The 17,341-nt window shown below is 46.2% G+C and overlaps 1 protein-coding gene across 4 annotated transcripts in view; it reads left to right on the top strand.

The window, feature by feature from the left end:
* Positions 1–5,826: 5,826 nt before the first annotated feature.
* The window catches only part of ATXN7L3 (ataxin 7 like 3), a 30,591-nt gene continuing 19,076 nt past the window's right edge, over positions 5,827–17,341 (top strand). For 2 of the 4 annotated variants that reach the window (XM_035136122.2, XM_035136125.2), the window contains exon 1: positions 5,827–6,178. The gene's annotated coding sequence lies outside the window, so the exon portion shown is untranslated. Of the gene's footprint in view, positions 6,179–7,708; positions 10,549–17,341 lie in introns of all 4 variants that reach the window. The other 2 variants (XM_060281524.1, XM_060281525.1) reach the window with 2 other exon arrangements.

Below are 17,341 nucleotides of genomic sequence, written 5' to 3' on the forward strand. Positions count from 1 at the left end.
TTGTTCTCATGTCATTACATGTACTTGGAACATAAAAAAGAACATGCAGGGAAAAGAGGGTTTCAGGCTGTTTATATGGGTTGCTATGTGCAAGTTGACCATATCTTTCATTTCTGGTGGATATACTAATTGCTATTACTATTTTGCACTTTTTTGTGGTCCATGGGGTCACGAAGAGTCGGACACGACTAAACGACTAAACAACAACAAGAGCTGTGGACCTGGATATTGCCTTCCTCAAATGCAATCTGTTGCATCTCTGAAATACCTGAAATTAGAACTTCAGACTAATCCAGGAAACAAGGCAACATTTGTATCAACCCTTCTAAGGCACTCTGAGGCAATATACTAAAGATAAATCCCTCACAACACACTGAAGTACCAGTAGGTTAGGCTAAGAGACAGAGGGTGTGACTTGCCCAAAGCCATGAAATGAGCTTTATGGTTGTGTGAATATTTAAACCCAGACTACAATTGTACACACACTTAATTTGGGAGTAAATTCAGTGGCACCTACTTCTGAGTAAGCAAGGCTACCCAGTTAATGTACTGGCTACTATTTTTTTCTTTGCAAAAGGTAGTTGAGCACAAGGCAGGTAAGTAGGCCTAGAATAGATCCTGTTCTGATAAAGATGGGCTAGACAATTTGAAATGAAATCCAGTCAAGTAGCTCTCTGGACTATGGTCCAAGTCACTTTAAAGGCTCATCCACTCTTAGAAATAATCACTGAATACACATTATCTGAATGTTAGAGCCTACTAGGGCCTTCAGTTTACCTCTGCCTGAAACATCCCTACAGTTATTTTAACGGTTACTCACTGCGGAGGTCGAGAACCTGTGACCCACCAGATGATTTTGGACTCCCATCAGCCTCAATTTCAAGGTCCACTGCCCCCTTATACTCTATAGCAGTGTTTCCCAAACATCACATTCTATTACTACTACTACTACTACTACTACTACTACTACTACAAACTTCCATATACAAGGCTGCCTTCAGATGTCTTCTAAAGGTTGTATCGTTACTTATCTCCTTGGCTCGGGGGTCGCATGACTCCCATACCCTCCAACATTTATCTGATGAAAATGGGGACGTCCTAAGGGAAAGCAGGACATTCTGGGATCAAATCAGAAACGGGGACGGCGGCTTCTGTAAACCCAGAACTGTCCCTGGAAGATAGGGACTCTTGAAGGGTCTGCACTAGTAGCGGGGGGTGGGGTGGGAATCTTAGGTTTCCCCCCTCATCCCTGCCTTAGGCTAACTATCCTGTTATGAAAGCCAATACTAAACACAATGTTGTGGAAATAGATCTGAGAAGTGCAGGCCTACTTGTGAGTTAATGGCAGAGATGAAATGTGAACCATAGAGACTTGTAGTTCCGTCTCTTAATCATTACACCCGCATTTTAACACCATAGAGCTGCATCTGTGACACGTTGGTTGGGGGGACCCCTGACCGTTAGGTCCAGTCGCGGATGACTTGGGCTGCGGCGCTCAGCTCGCTTTACTGGCCGAGGGAGCCAGCGTACAGCTTCCGGGTCATGTGGTCAGCATGACTAAGCTGCTTTTGGCGAAGCGCACAGAAACGCCATTTACCTTCGCAAAGTGACACGTTGGAGACTAGGCTGCTGCTCCATTCTGAAAGTTTAACAATGCCTAGCATGCAAGCTTGAGGCCTAGGTATAAACTACTATCAGTGCCCATAATTCAGCCCTGGAACAAGTAGGGTTATAATCAAAAGGGTGTGTCTAAGAATGAGTAAAATACCTTCTCCTTCCCCCCCTTCTGAATAGCCACACTCTGCAGTTTAAATTCGAGCATTTTGGTATTACATTTATTTATATTCCTCCTCTTTCCCTGGCAAGGACTCAAAATGGCTTACAACTAAAATAGAAACGGGGGTCTATTTTCCTTGTATACTCAACCCCTTTTCCACTAGTCTTAGAATCTAAGCACTTGGAGATGATGGGCAAATCCTATTTGGGCCTGTTTTACTCAACTAGTTTTGAACAGCTACTGTTGGGTGGTGGTGGTGGTTTCCAATTAAGCAAGGAATGGAAGAGCAGACAACTGTGGCTGAGGTTGATGGGAGCCAGGGAGTCTGACAACTTGTGGAAGGTCACAGGTTCCCCACTGCTGTGAGGATTTCAGCAAGATAAGTGAATGAATGAAATCTTTATTACGGCCAAAGGCTCACAATATAATCTTATGCAACACAATGTACAAAAACACTGGGCAAGACAGGATAAAATAAAGCAAGAGTAAATAAAGTTTAAAAAGGACTTTAAAAAATTCAATACATATAAACAGATATTAAAGGGTAAAGGGGCCCCTGACCATCAGGTCCAGTCGTGTCCGACTCTGGGGTTGCGGCGCTCATCTCGCTCTATAGGCCGTGGGATATAATAAACAGATATAATTTGCAAGAATTCCTTGGCTATAATAGATGGAACAGTACATTTGTTTCGACAAGTTTCCACTATAAATCGGGCAATAGAACAGATTTTCAGTAATCATGAAGTAAACCATTTTTCCTTTTGTATGAGAGAACTGTAGCCAAATATCTTGCTACTAGCAGTGTTCTGCTAGGGTCGCTGTCTTGTAGCAGATATGTTAACTGAGACTCCAACTTCTCAGTCAAACTTTCTGTTATTAAGGGAAGTAGAAATCTGGTCCGGGAGTCCGTGTGCAAGGGACAACAGAATAATATATGATGGAAAGATTCTATAGTTTTGTTATCACATGCACATAATGCTGAAATTTGTCCTTTAGTAAACCTATTGCCCATAACGTTGGATGGAAAAATGTTAAATCTTGCTTTAGTAAAATGCAAGATAAGTGCATATGATGTGGCTTGAATACTAAATGATTGATCTAAATTCTAGGTAGGGGTAGTAACCTCACTCCACGGACTACTGCCTGAGTACATAGGCCCTTCCGCCAATGTGAAGGCTCTTAGCCACATGCTGGCTGCATTTACAGTAGCCTGTGTTGCACTGATTTGAAACAGGCTGTTGTTTATTAAGTTTGTGATAAGCTGCAGACGGGGACAATGATAACATATTGTAGGGAAATGGAAAAGCCCCTTGGGTAGGGGCAACTAAAATCAGGGGATCTGCTGGGGGAGGGGCACTTTTATCATTTTCCTACCTGCTTCTTTGCCAGTTCCAAAATCCCTCCTCCAGCAGCTCTGTCTGTTACAGGCTTTTAATGCACTGGCAAAGCTATTGAGGGACAGAGAAACATTCATCGCTTTCACACACCAAACCACCACATCCACCACCTTACCACTCAAGATCATCTTCCGTTTTCCTCATCTAAAACCAGCAAACTATCATTGCATGCACTTGCACATAGCAAGTAGTTTGGGCATCATTGCTCATTGTTATGCATTTTATATTGCACTAGTGTCAAGCTACAAGCACACACATATATTTAGCTTTGAGAGATCCAGAGGAAGTGGTCTGAGGAATTCCAGCTCTAGCACCATATGAACATTTTTTTAAAGGCATCCCCAAAGCAAAGGCAATTTACTAGGTAAACAACTTCTAAATAACCCTGTTTAGGATTGGTTCGCATAGAGTAGCTGCAATTAGAAAGGAAGCCTTTTGTGTGCCAAAGTTGTGAACATGTTGGAATGTTGGAAGGAGGAAGATTGACACATTCCGTGATGCTCCGTTTAGAATGATGCTCTTTAGAAGAAAACTAAACTGGGGCTGCCTAGCAACCATTGCCAGGCAGAACAACCTCCCTGCTTTCAGAGCATCATTGCCACCAATATATCTGTGGGAGAGGAGACCCAAACTGGAAATAAGCAGAAGTGTTTGAAGGTAAGAAGAACGAAGGAAAAGGTGGGTTTTGGTGACACCAATGGGGAGGAGTGGTGGCTGGATAGAGCTGAAGGGTAATCTAAACCAAAAGCGGGGTGTAACTGTGAGAGTATATAGTCACCAGGATTGACTATCAGGGACCAAAGTTTTGTTTCTGTTTTAGCCTGATTGGTTGGCACTGGGTAAATCTTTGTACATATTAGCCTTTATGACTGTGTTGGGATATGAAAGATTACCCATTGGGCACTGCTTTTAATGGCTAAAACTAGCCACAAAAGCTCCAAACAGCCCACTTCATTGTTGGTTTGGAACGGAGGCTTAGTCTATGATGTTCCTGTACTACTAGAAGACTTCCCTACCAGACCTTGACAAAGGCCCCACACCAAAACCTGGGGCTACCACACCACACTTGACCAGCTATGAGTATTCTGCCAGGAAGAAGATGCAAAGCAGCAGACAGGTAGAAGGATTTGACTGTTCCATAACTGGAGCAAGGTCCTCTTAAATCTGCCCAGCACACAGTGCAAAGGACTAAATATCCTACTGCAAGACTTGATTTTTATTTCTATGCCTATGTGGTATGTCATTCTGGTAATTTTTCAGAAAAGCAATACATAAGTTACCCCTTTAAAATAAAATAAGAAAAGTTGGTTTCCGATTGTTGGAAAACCCTTTTGTACCCTAAGTAATTTTTAAAAGCCACATATTATTTTTTCTATGACAGCACACAAATATCTGTGGGCTTGGAGAAAGCAGGCTAACCTGTCAATATTAGCGCACTTAAATTTTCTAGTTACAAATATTCTTCAAGATGACAAAAACCAAGTTCTACAGGACCTGATTTCCAACATGTTGTTATCACGACTGTTATATCCCACCCACCCAAACAGAGAAGTGACACTCTTGCTTTTTTCCTGTAAGACCAATTGCAGTCGTTAATAGCTACCAGTCAATCACCCACTCCCACCACAAGGTAATCCCCCTCCCCACCTTCTGACTATACGGTACATAAGGGTCTGGTGACTTCTGTTTCAGTGTATCTGAAGATGTGTGCATGCACACGAAAGCTCATACCAATGACAAACTTAGTTGGTCTCTTAAGGTGCTGCTGGAAGGCATTTTTTTAAATTTTGTTTCGACTACGTCAGGCCGACACGGCTACCTACCTGTAACCAGAACTCTATAAAGACGTTATGGACTGACATTTTTCAATGTGGGGCTTGGATTTCAGCAGCTTGACCCTTAAACTGGCACCATCCAAATGTGGGGAGATGGCGCTAGAGGTTGGAGCTGTGCGGGACATTTCGATCGAGCGGGACAGCAGCAATTTGGGGTGGGGAGGGGAGCGAAAGAATAGGAGACATGCCAAGACACAAGCCTGGAAACAGAAATCCCTCTAATGCTGCCATTGCTCCCTCAGGGGCACTATCCCCCCCCCAAAAAAAATATTTTCCTACTTTATGGGTTCCAGAGTTGAAAGTCTGAAAATAATGTCCGAGCCCCGCAGTAGTGAGTTACTCCCTCTCTCTGCAAACAGCTCTCTGCACCTGCTCAGAGGTGTTTTAAAACAATATTAATAATACTGATGATGTGTCCCTGCGTTGATTTAGCCCAGGCACTGAAGACGAGTGGCCAGAGCGCTGCGTCCCTTCGGCCAGTCAGCGGCACCCGAGCGACAATGCAGTCGCCAGCAGCAGCAGCAGCAGCAGCAGCAGCAGCAGCAGCAGCAGCAGCAGCAGCAGCAAACAGCGGCAGCAGCAGCAGCAAACAGCGGCAGCACCAGCTCCTCGCGCACAACCTTGAATGACGAGAAATGGAGAGAGGGAGGGAGAGGCGGGCGAGAGGGGGAAGTAGGAGGAGCAGGAGGCCGCGCCGATTGGCCTCTCCCCGCCGCTCCGAATTCCCGCATTGGGCGCTGTGGCTCACCCGCCTCCCTCTCCCCTGTACTCCGGCAGGTCCCGCCCCCTTGCCGGAGCCAACAAGCTAGGTTGCGCGCCTATTGCAAAAGGTGCCTCTCCGCCTCCCCCCCCCCAACAACCCGCCTTTCCCTTCCCTTATTGCTGCTGCCGCCGCCGCCGCCAATGTTGGTGGTGCTGCCGCCGCCGCTGCTGGTGGTGCGGAGAAGGAGGTGGACGTGCTAGGCCGGAGCGCCCTGCCCACTGCCGTCGTCCCTGTGTCCCCTTCCTCCTGCCGGGGGCCTTGCGCTGAGCTGGGGCCCGGCGGGGAGGGGGCATGGCTGCTTCGCCTGGGGCCCGGCAGGCCGCCTGGGGGGCAGGCACGGGCAATCGGGGAAGGGGGACCCGGTGGTGAGGGGACTCCTCTTCCTGCCTGCCTGCCTGTGCGTGGGGTAAGTCCATGGGGTGGGGTAGGATGCTGCTTGCCTCCAGCCCCTCTCCTTGCAAATCTCTCTGTGTGTGCCTATGTGGGGGTGCTGTGGGAGGAGTTAGGGGTGCTCAGAGAGGAAAGGGTGGGGTGGAGGACGGAAGGGGGTGTTGGAGAGGTTGGGGAGGGTAAATAAGTGTGGGGCGCTGGAAGCAAAAGGAAGGGATTTGGGGTTTTATTTTATTTTTTTGGAGGGGGATTAAGGTGCGCGTTGTTAGTTTGCATGGCTTTAAACGGAAATTAAGATGACTCCATGGAGGAGCAGTTGTTAAACAGGATGGCTCAACAGAGTCTTTATTTCTTCTCCTCCCCAAATGTTCACATTCAGTATATCTCTGTCAGGGAGCAAAACAATAGCGAGGGCTGTTGCATCCATGCCTTTCCCAGAAGCATCTGGCTGGATGCAGGGTGCTGGGCTGGACAAACCTTTGACCTGATCCAGCGGGACACTTTTTCTCTCTCTCTCTCTCCCCCCCCCCCCAATGCTCTCTCAGAAAGGATTAGGGAAATTCCTGATAGATGAGATCTGCTGAGAGCCAGTGTTGGGCAGTGGTTGGGTTGTTAGACCAGTGAGACCCAGGTTCGAATCCACCCCTCAGCCATGAAACTTGCCGCGGGGTGACCTTGGGCCTGCCACCCTCCCTTAACACAGTAGTTGTGCAGATAAAAGGGGAGAAAGAGAAGCATGCTTCTTAAAAGACGTAGGAGGCATAAGTTATAAATTGCAATCATCCAGCTAACTATACTTTGATCCATACCTCCATGTGCATTGGCAACTTATCCCTGGATACCAGATGCTGGGGGACATCCAATGGGCAAGGGCTGCTGCCCTCATGCCCTGCTTTTAAGCTTCATTGGTCTCTGCCCAGCTGCTGCTGGATTTCAGGTACCATTGCTCTGGTAAGGCAGTTGTTCAGTAAGCAGAGAAGAGGAGGATGTTAAAGTGAGTCTGGGTTTTTCTGGGGGAGGAAAGAGAGTCAGCTATGGGATGTGGCTGGCAAGTCGACTTGTGTGATGCAGTGCTTAAAGTGGGTTTGAGGGGCTAGCAAGTGAAATACAGTAAGCAGTTAAGTTATGTTGCAGAGGGGAGAAAGGTGCGGTGGTATTAAGGGTGGGGCAGGGGAAGAGAAAGATTGGGAAAGCAGCTATAAGTCTTAAGGAAGGGATTAGAAAGTAAATAAGTGGGGCGGGAGAGGAAGTTAATGAGAATGCAGCAATTAAATAGGGTGTGGGGGATATTGAGTTTGAAACAGTGGGGTTGACAACATTGTGGTTGAAGGAAGGAGACTGGGCACAGAAGTGATATGCTCTGGCAGGGGTTAGGCCCAGGTCTTTTTTTGGGTGTGTGGGTGTGCTGAAGATAGGATTAAAAGGTTAAGATGACCTGGCCATGATAAGGGGGAAACGTAATAGCAGAGGTAAATATGTGAGTTCATGGTAGAGTTGGAAGGGACTCCATGGATCACCTAGTGAAGTCCAATCCCCTGCATTGCAGGAATCGCAGCTAAAGAATTCCTGACCAATGGCCATTCAACCTCTGCTTTAAAATCTGCATTGAATGAGAGCCCACCACTTTCCAAGGTAGTCTGTGCTGCTGCTGCCTTACTGGTAGGTAAGAAGAGGCAGGAAAAGAGGGGTATGCTTTGGTGCCTGTGTGATGTAACGGCCGTGACAGACCTAGAATGTGGGCTTGATCTAAAGCAGGCATCCCCAAACTTCGGCCTGCCAGATGTTTTCGACTACAATTCCCATCATCCCTGACCACTGGTCCTGTTAGCTAGGGATCATGGGAGTTGTAGGCCAAAACATCTGGAGGGCCGCAGTTTTGGGATGCCTGATCTAAAGCATTTCCCCCCCAAACTTGTGACTCTGGCTGTTTTTGGACTACAACTCCCATCATCCCTAGCTAGCAGGACCAGTGCCCAGGGATGATGGGAATTGTAGTCCACAAAACAGAGTTGAGAAACTGATCTAAAATGACAACTCTTGTAGTTTGGACAAGCTGGCCCACAAAGTACCGTTGTCTTGACTGTCTTCAGAAACAATTTCAGATGGGCTGAATCTTCACCAGGTGCATGAAAAAATGTGTGTGTGTTGGAATGTGCCCCCACCACCACTAACTCAGTTGTTTTGCCAGGTATGATTTCAAGTGGATCTCACTCCCAGAGCCTGTTTCCAGAATATGGGAGGGAGATCGTGAATGACAGTGTTTGTAGTATGGAAAACAAGATTAGTAGGAATTTGCTGGGGGTGTTTCACAGAAATTGGTAAAATCTAATTAATGAAGAGTATATTCCTTGAGAGTTGCTTGATCACGCTGTACTAGGTAGGTAATGACCGTTGAACCATTAAACAATACAATAAAGAAACAACAATAAAATTTCTTAATTATCCATCACTTTCCTTTACATTGTAATGGGTCTTCCTCATGTCCCCCCTATCTGTGCTTCACTAAAAATTATCCTTAGCAATTTCTATTTCATAATTTCAAATATATTCTAATCTAATTCATATCATATATCTTTTTTACATGTTTATAACCGTTATACCTAAACAACAACACCAGATTCACCCACATCTAAAGATTGGCAGAAATCAGTCTTGGCAGGGCTCCTGAGGAACTGAATTCTAGCATCTGCAGGGCCACAACTAAAAAGGCCCTGTCTCTAGTGCCTACCAATGACACCTTCACCAATGAACAGGACAAAGGCCAATAGTTTTTCTTTGTTTTTAAGCCAAGAGAGAAGGCTGTTTTTCCTGTGACCTAGTGTTAAGATACTTCCATATCTTAACCTTCCCTATGACTTTCCAGTTTCTCTGCTCTTTGATCAACATGTATAGTAGCTTTGGATACCTCTCTTAGTTCCACCCACTATCCAGTCGCCTGACAAATTCAGTTTTAGTGCATTTAAAGTACAATGCAAATAAATATTTCAAATGAAGCATTTTGAAGAAGTGTTCAGTAATTTACTGTATCCTGCACATTCAGGTTGCAGGCTGGATTTTTCTTTTTGTTTTATTAAGTGCTTCCATGGATGGTCATTACCACACTAGAAGCCAGCAGGGTGAATGTTGCTCACTATCATAGCATTGCAGAGTTGGAAGGGACCCCGAAGGTCATCTTGCAACGCAGGGATTGTCCCCACAGCTGTCCCTGGGTGGGCTCAAACCACCAGCCTTCTGGTTAACAGCCGGATGCACTGACCAGTTGGGCCATAGAGACCAGGAACTGAAACATTTTACATAATATGCTTCAACTTAAGTTGCTGGGAACAGTCTCTATTTTCTGTTCAAAAAACTTTTTTATTCATTTTATAACAACACAAACATAAACAGAAGTATTAAGCACAAAAGGGTGCCTCTGAGCAGACCTAGAGTGCATTGCTCTCACTGGGTGTTTTTTAAGTGCACATTTAGCTTATTACTATTATTTTATAAAATATATATAACTAAGGGCAAATAATATACCAAGGAAAATAACAGAAAGCACTCATATTGTACACAACACAAATTCCAGCAGGAAGAAAGAAAAACCATTGCCCTTGCTGTTGAGTAATTGCAGCCTGCCCACCACATGTATCAGGGATTAGGACATCCAGGTGAGAGAGAATTTTGTTCTGCGGTGGGGATTTGTGCCTGAGCCCTTCTCTACCACCAAAATGCTTCTGGGTGTGTGTCATGCTCCCAAATTATACCCTGCTTAAGGGAGTGGGGAAGAACAACAGTTTCCTAATGTAACAGTCATTTTGTTTAATCATGCGGTGGAGACACAACTTTTCAGGATCAGAAATGGTCATGGGTTCTATGTCTTATAGCAACCTTTTTCGACCATGGCCCACTTGCGACCTCGTTTCCTTCCTGTACCCACCCCATGGGCGTAGCCAGGGGAGCAGGGAGGCAGCTACCCCCCAAGAAGTAAAAATCAATCCAAATATGAGGTTCTGCCCCACCCCCAAAGTCCTGGCTACACCCATGGCCCCCCAGCCTACTGGTAGAAAGGTAGCTATTTAAATGTTTTGTTTGTAAATAGAACAGGTTTTGTAATTTATACAGAATACAATTTTATAATTTATACAGAATACAATTACAGTGGTACCTCTGGTTGCAAACGGACTCCATTCCGGAGGCCCGTTCGCAACATGAAAAGGCCGCATCCTGAAGCGCCATGTCTGTGCACGCACGTGACGCAATTCGGTGTTTCTGCGCATGCACAAAGCACGATTTAGTACCCTGCGCATGCACACGCGCCGAACCTGAAATAACCTGTTCCGGGACTTCCAGGTTCAGCGCGTCCGTAACCTGAAAAGACGTAACCCACAGCGGACGTAACATGAGGTATGACTGTATACGTAAAATGATAGCAACATAATGAAATATTGTTGAAGCAGAAAAACATAGAATCGTGGAAGGGGAAGGGACCCTAATGGTCATCTTTCTAGTGCACCCCCCTGCAGTGTAGGAAGCTCAGCTGAAGTATCCATGACAGATGGCCATTCAACCTGCTTAGAAACCCTCAAGGAAGGAGAATCTGGAACCTCCAACTTCAATTTATTATAAAAAGTAAACAACACTTATTTGACCCCAGCTATTTGACACAGAGGGGAAAAGCTACTGAGGTCAGTCCTCACTGACCTGGTGCAAAGAGATATTGTCTTCCAGAGGAATCCTGGCTACCTAGTTAAAACACTACCCCCTCCCCCCAAATCAGGGAATAAGACCCACTGAACTCAGTGTGACTTTCTTCCGAGTAGACACTTAAGTTATTTACTAGATGCAAGTCAGCAGCACCAGGCGGCCCTGCTCTGCTAGACGCTGGGGTGGATTTCACCTTGCAGAGCCGGGCCGACACTGCCAATGGGCTTTACGCCCCTTAGCAACACCCGAAGACTCTGATCTGCTAGGCGCTGGAGTGGATTGCACCCTGTAGAGTCAGGCCCAGGCTGCCACCGGGCCCAGAACTGGTGGCAGGAACAAGCAGCTCCTGCTCGCCCAGTCTTACCCATTGCCACCCCACCACTGCTCTTACCTGATCTGGAGGTTCTGGATCGCGAGCTCATCTGGTCAAAACGGGAGCCTCAGCAATCACCCTCTCCCGCCAGAAACAAACCAGGATTGCTCCAAGAAAGTGCACGTGGCAAAATAGGAGCATTAGGCCCTTGTGGGCTGCCTCCTTAATCACTTGTTATTGGCCAAGCAGATAGCCAGCCAATCAGGATTTTTTTAAATAAAAAATTATGTTCCTCTCATCATCCCTGACAATTGGCCCTGTTGCCTAGGAATGTTGGGAGTTGTGGTCCAACAACATCTGAGGACCCAAGTTCGGGAAGGGCTATTTATTCTCAAGGATTTAAGTTAAGGGAGGCATAAGTAGGACTGCTCTGACAGTGCATTCCAAATTGGGAATATGGTTGTATTGGGGTTGATGTGGTGCCATGCATGCAGAGAGGCACTAGATTGACACAAGAGTGAAGCAAAATGTTGGGGAAGGGTATCGGGGTGAGAGGAGAAACAGCTTTGCAGAATGGGTTGGGAGTGCTGAGTCAGGGAGCAGAGGAAGACTGCTTGAGAGTTGGCTGAGAGGCCTGGTGGGAGAGAAAGTTATTTGAGGTTCAGGGGAAGCTATACGAAATAGGTGAGGCAGCCTCACAGCTAAGGTTTGGAGTGGGCTACAGTATGTCAAGTGGGATGCGGGTGGTGCTGTGGTCCAAACCACAGAGCCTAGGTAGGGCTTGCTGATCAGAAGGTTGGCGGTTCGAATCCCCGCGACGGGGTGAGCTCCCGTTGCTCGGTCCCTGCTCCTGCCAACCCAGCAGTTCGAAAGCACGTCAAAGTAGAAGTAAATAGGTACCGCTACAGCGGGAAGGTAAATGGCGTTTCCGTGCGCTGCTCTGGTTCGCCAGAAGCAGCTTTGTCATGCTGGCCACATGACCCAGAAGCTGTCTGCAGACAAATGTCGGCTCCCTCGGCAAGTAAAGCAAGATGAGCACCTCAACCCCAGAGTCGTCCGCGACTGGACCTAACGGTCAGGGGACCCTTTACCTTTACTTTATGGTATGTTAAGACATGTATAAAATAGATAGCCAATGAAAACTGATAAAAAAACCCTATTAATTGCTTCCTTCCTTCCTTGCAAGCACTCAAAAGTTATGGGCTGAGATTGAGGGGCTGAAGTGTTCGGTGAGAACTGTTCTCCTAGGTCTCCATTTCCTTATATTGCTGTGTTTCCTGCTGATGGTCCCCCTAAAAAAAAAGTCCCTTTCCTGTTGGGACCAACTCCCCCTTTGGCTTCTGGTCTAGACAGGGTGGTGGGTATCCTTCTGATTCCAGATGGCTGGCCGCAGGGAGGCATTGGAGGAAAGGAGGCTCCCATAATGTCTGGATTTTGTTTGCCCATTGTTAGGCAAATGAAGCCTGTGTCTGGTGTCGAAGTAGCCCTTCTCCCAACAATAGGGGGCTAGGAAGAGCCCCAAGTTATTGGCAGGCCCTGCAAGCTGGCCCATTCTTTGTAAGCTAGCTTCCCCCACCCTCCCTGTATTATGCCAAACCTTCCATATCTGGCTTTCCCTTTGGTGGCGGGTGGCAGTCTCTGGTCCCTGCTTCAATAGGGAATATGGCAAGAGAGGAAGACGAGTGAAATGTGATTTAAAGAGTGAAACAATGGTACCAGTCTACTTGCCTCTTTAGGTATCCCAGCTGAAGATGGCAACTCAAGAAGAGGTTACTTCTACACCCCCAATTAGATTTGGTATTTGAAAGGGGGTATAGGTTTGCATGCATTTTACATGTGCATGCAGCAATCTGTCTGTCTATCTTATATCCTGCTGTTACTCCCAAAGAGCTCAGCAGCAAACATGTCAAGTGTGTGTGTGTAAGTGTAAGTGTAAGTGTGTAAACATTCTCTCAACCACTGATTTCAGGGTTGCCGGTATCTTCTGCCCATCAAATGCCTCGGTAAATTGGAATGTTTTAAAATTCCTTTTGAGAGTCCAGTGTTTTTTTAGTTATGACTGCAGCATTGATAAAAAGATTGCAGACTTTTAGATGTCAAGACCCCTAAAAAAAGGGAAAGTGCCAGACTCGGAAAGGGGTAAAATTATACACACACGTTTTTCAGTTCTTGATTTCGTTCATGTTGGTATCAAATTTCTAGGTGCCTGGCAAAGCTAGGGGATTTGTTCTCATTCTCTCTCTCTCTCTCTCTCTCTCTCTCTCTCTCTCTCTCTCTCTCCACACCTATAAATACTATATAACAAAATACCAGCCTGAGTACAAGGATAGAACAAATTGAAAAGCCCCCCCCCTTTGGATCAGATCAGATAGTCTTTAAAATATAGGAAATAAACTTTTGAGCTGCACAGATTCCTTCTTCAGGTTTGGATATTTCAGAGCAGCTTTTTTGTCTGTATCACTAATACATAGATTCTTTCCCCCACCTCCGAACTGAGCCAGCAGTGTGGCAGCTCCATCTTCCAAGCACTCTTCCCTTTCCATGGTTGCCTCCCTGTATTCATTTTACCGACACAGGCTGTGGCTTTCCTTGAGAGCCTGGACATTCTCGGCAGGAGAGGGTGAGTCAGCAGGAACGTCTGGATCCTGGAAATGGCCGTGGGTCCAACACACAAGGAGAATTGCTGTGATTTGGGCAGACTGTTGCTCTCATTGATGGGGACTTTTGCCTGCATCCTTTTAATGAACCCTTTTGAAGACTGGTCCCTTCTCCTGTCTTGTCTTTTGTAGAAGTAGGAGGGGCTTGATGATGGATCAGGGAGGTGATTGGGAAAGCAGCAGCACAGGAATGGAGTCTTGACTATTTTCAGATTTCTGTTTTCCCCTCCTCCTTGGTCCTCCCTGCATTGGGTAGATAGCATTGCTTTAATCTGTCAGTTTTCTGCTTTGCATGCATTTGTCTTGCGTGTCACAATCTGTTAATAGTGCCAGCATTTTTTGATACAGAGACACAGACGGTTTTGGGATGGTGTCAGTGTCAGTTTGCTTTCTGCTTTGTGTAGGACCCCTGTCCATTGGAGGCACTGGGAGACATAGCTGTCCTTTTTTTAAGGGAAATTCCCTTATGCTGAATAGGCTTCCTCGCGAGAAAAGGGAAAACTTGACAGCGATGCTGGGAGATGTGCTTTCTTTTCTCCCTCATATGCTCTCCTCTTCTCTCCCCCTCCTTGCATTGCGAGATCAGTTAATAGCTGCAGCTAGGGATGCAGAGTTGGGGGGATTGTGGAGGCTGCAACTGAGTGAAGCTTTCGCGGGCAAGATTTGGTGAGTGGGATTTTCTCCCCACTTAAGACAACTGTTTCTGGAGGCAGAGATTAGACAGTCTAGCTCAAACCAGTACCAGGGGAATAAGTGTCCCTCTATTGTTTGGTGGCAAAGCCGTCTGCTCATGACTCACTAAAGGCTGGTGGTGCAAGCTGACTTGGGGATAATCCTGGTTTGAGGTAACAGGTGCTGTGTGCTAAACCATTAAGTTGGATTTTGTGTCCTTAGGAATCATGCCCATTTGCACAACTTTACTTTCTCGTTCTTGCCGCTTGGCATAACTTAATCTGGCCTTGCTAGCCATGGAGGGTGCAAAGACCCCGAAACCCCACCTCCAAGCACTGAATCTTACTAATCGTGCTCTCTGCCGCTGAGATTTCAGCAGGCATTGTTGCTATCAAGACACGTAACCACAAGGGCTAGAAGCGTCCAGCAATAGGTTGCTTGTAAAAATAAAATTTAAAAATGTGAAACAGAGATTCTCAGCCATATTCAGAACCATATTCTGTGTTGTCTGCCTTGTCTGTGCTCCTCCAGAATCACAGCCCTGCTCTCTTTAATCTGTTTCAACTCAGACTTTGGATTTCCTGCCAGGTTTTGTGCATGTCCCAGTTTTGTAGTAGGAGAAGCCATTGTGGAATTTGATGCTTGCTATGTGCAGCATCTTGAAAATCTCAGCTTTTCATGTCATCTTAAAAAAAAACAACCCAAAAAACCACCAAACCCTCTAGCATTTATGACGGTAGAAGCAAGCTTGAAAGTGTGTGTTCAGTGCCTGGTGAAGAAGCCAGAGAAGCAGCTGAGCAGCAGTTTCAGTTCTAGATGGGTAACGCTATGTGGTACAGCAAAAACAACTGGGTGTCACGGACTGGCTGGAAACAGAGGATTGGTGGGACGCACCAGCTGGGGAACCCCAAAGGGATGAAAGTTCAGAGCCAGGGGATTGGTGGTGGGATGACGGGAGGAAGGTGGTAGTCAGAGGGAGAAGACTGAGGCGGAGGTGTCGGAAACTGAAGAGGTAACAGGGTTTAGTGAGCAGGAAGAGTTCTATGGCAGAAGGAAGTCCAGAATCAGAAGCAGCAGAGGAGTGAGGCCAAGAGGCAGAGATGAGTCAGGCTGGTGAAGAAACCAGAGTGTGTTCCCCTCCTGCTGCAACAAGCTCCCCTCCTCCCTGGTCTCCCAGAACCAGGGGAGGTGTGAAGCAGGAGAAGCAAAGACAGGCATACTGGCGTAGTCTCGGATTGCTTGGGAAGGACCTGGGGGAGGAGGACACATAGGCAGTTGTGGGAAGGCGGGGACCTTCAGTCTCCACAGCTGCCTCATAGGGGCAAGACCTACCGAGAAGCGTTGCTGTGCTCATTAGGTCTTGCACTCATGAGCAGACCCTGCTTCTTCTAATAAAGAGTTAACTTACTCTGTGTGTTGTGTTGCTGCCTCGCTCCTGACATCAGGTCTTGTAGTAGCTTAAATACCTAACCCAATATACAGTGGTACCTTGGTTTAAGAACAGCTTAGTTTATGAACAACTTGGATTAAGAACGATGCAAACCGGAAGTAGGTGTTTTGGTTTGTGAACTTTGCCTTGGAAGCAGAACATGTTCTGCTTCTGTTGAGTGTGTTCCATTTGTAAATTGAGTCCCCTGCTGCTATGGGAAAGCACACCTTGGTTTAAGAACGCTTTGGTTTAAGAACGGACTTCCGGAATGGATTAGCAAGGTAGCTTCAGGCAAGCCACTCTCTCTCTCAGCCCCAGTCCCTAATCTGCAGTGTGTGGATGGTAAGTGTTGCCTTGCCTTGCAGAGTTCTTGTATGGGTTGCAAGAAGATTAGATGCTTGAAGAGCTTGGGCATTATATGAACCCTTAAATGCTCTTATTGGAAAGGAGAGGGGAATGCAGCAAAGGGCCAGGGATTGGAAGCAGTCCAGTCACAATGCAGAAGGTTATCGTGGCACAGGGAGCTCGAAATGGTGAGTGCTGCTGGCTGCCAGGGGAAGGGGAGAGAGAATGGTACACACACAACAAATTGAGTCCCACTATGGTGTGGCTGGAGGTTTTGTGGTGGCATGTGGTTATGATATACCCAGTGTCCCTCCTGGAGCCATGGGAGGAGCTGCAGCCGCCTTGCAGGTAAGGAGGTTGCGAGGCAAAGGGGGACAAGGGCATCAGGCAGAGGCTGCAAAGGGGGGGAATAAACTTTACAAACCAGGTCAGAAAGCTATGGCCATCACTGTTATTTAATTTGTTCCTTGCCTCTTCAAACAAACAGGCTTTAACAGTGGCTCTGTTTTGTTCCTATTTCTGGAGTCAGGCTGTTGTGAAACAGTTCTACATGATAGAAGTGGGGGTTTTAAGCTCCCAGACAGAAAACTGGAAAAACGTTCCTTTTATAATATGCATATATGCTTATAATATGCTTATATAATATACTTGCTAGAAAATTATTTAATCTGCTTACCAAGGCTGCAGTGTTTAGTTGGTTGTTGCATTAGATTAATCAATTAAACTTTTTAGTCAATTTCAGAGGTGTCCTCAACCAGACAGTAGATAATAATAATAATAATAATAATAATAATAATAATAATAATAAGGCTTACATAAACTACAGGAGGCAGGTGCCATCTTCAAATAAGCATTCTCCATTCTCTTTCAAACAGAAGGGAATACTTTGAGAATGGTGTCTGCTGCACCAGCTAAAAGCATTGTTTCTTCTTTTCTCTCTCTCCAGAGCTGTAGGTGCTTCTAAATTAATATATAGTTGTTTAGAATTCACATCACTGTCCTCTTTTTCAACTCACAAAGCCCATCCTCCGACTTGAATGGAGATTGCAGCCTGACCACTGAATCCTGTCTTGTCTT

The sequence above is a fragment of the Zootoca vivipara genome, chromosome 13 (genome assembly GCF_963506605.1).
Source record: "Zootoca vivipara chromosome 13, rZooViv1.1, whole genome shotgun sequence".
NCBI classification, from domain to species: Eukaryota; Metazoa; Chordata; class Lepidosauria; order Squamata; family Lacertidae; genus Zootoca; species Zootoca vivipara.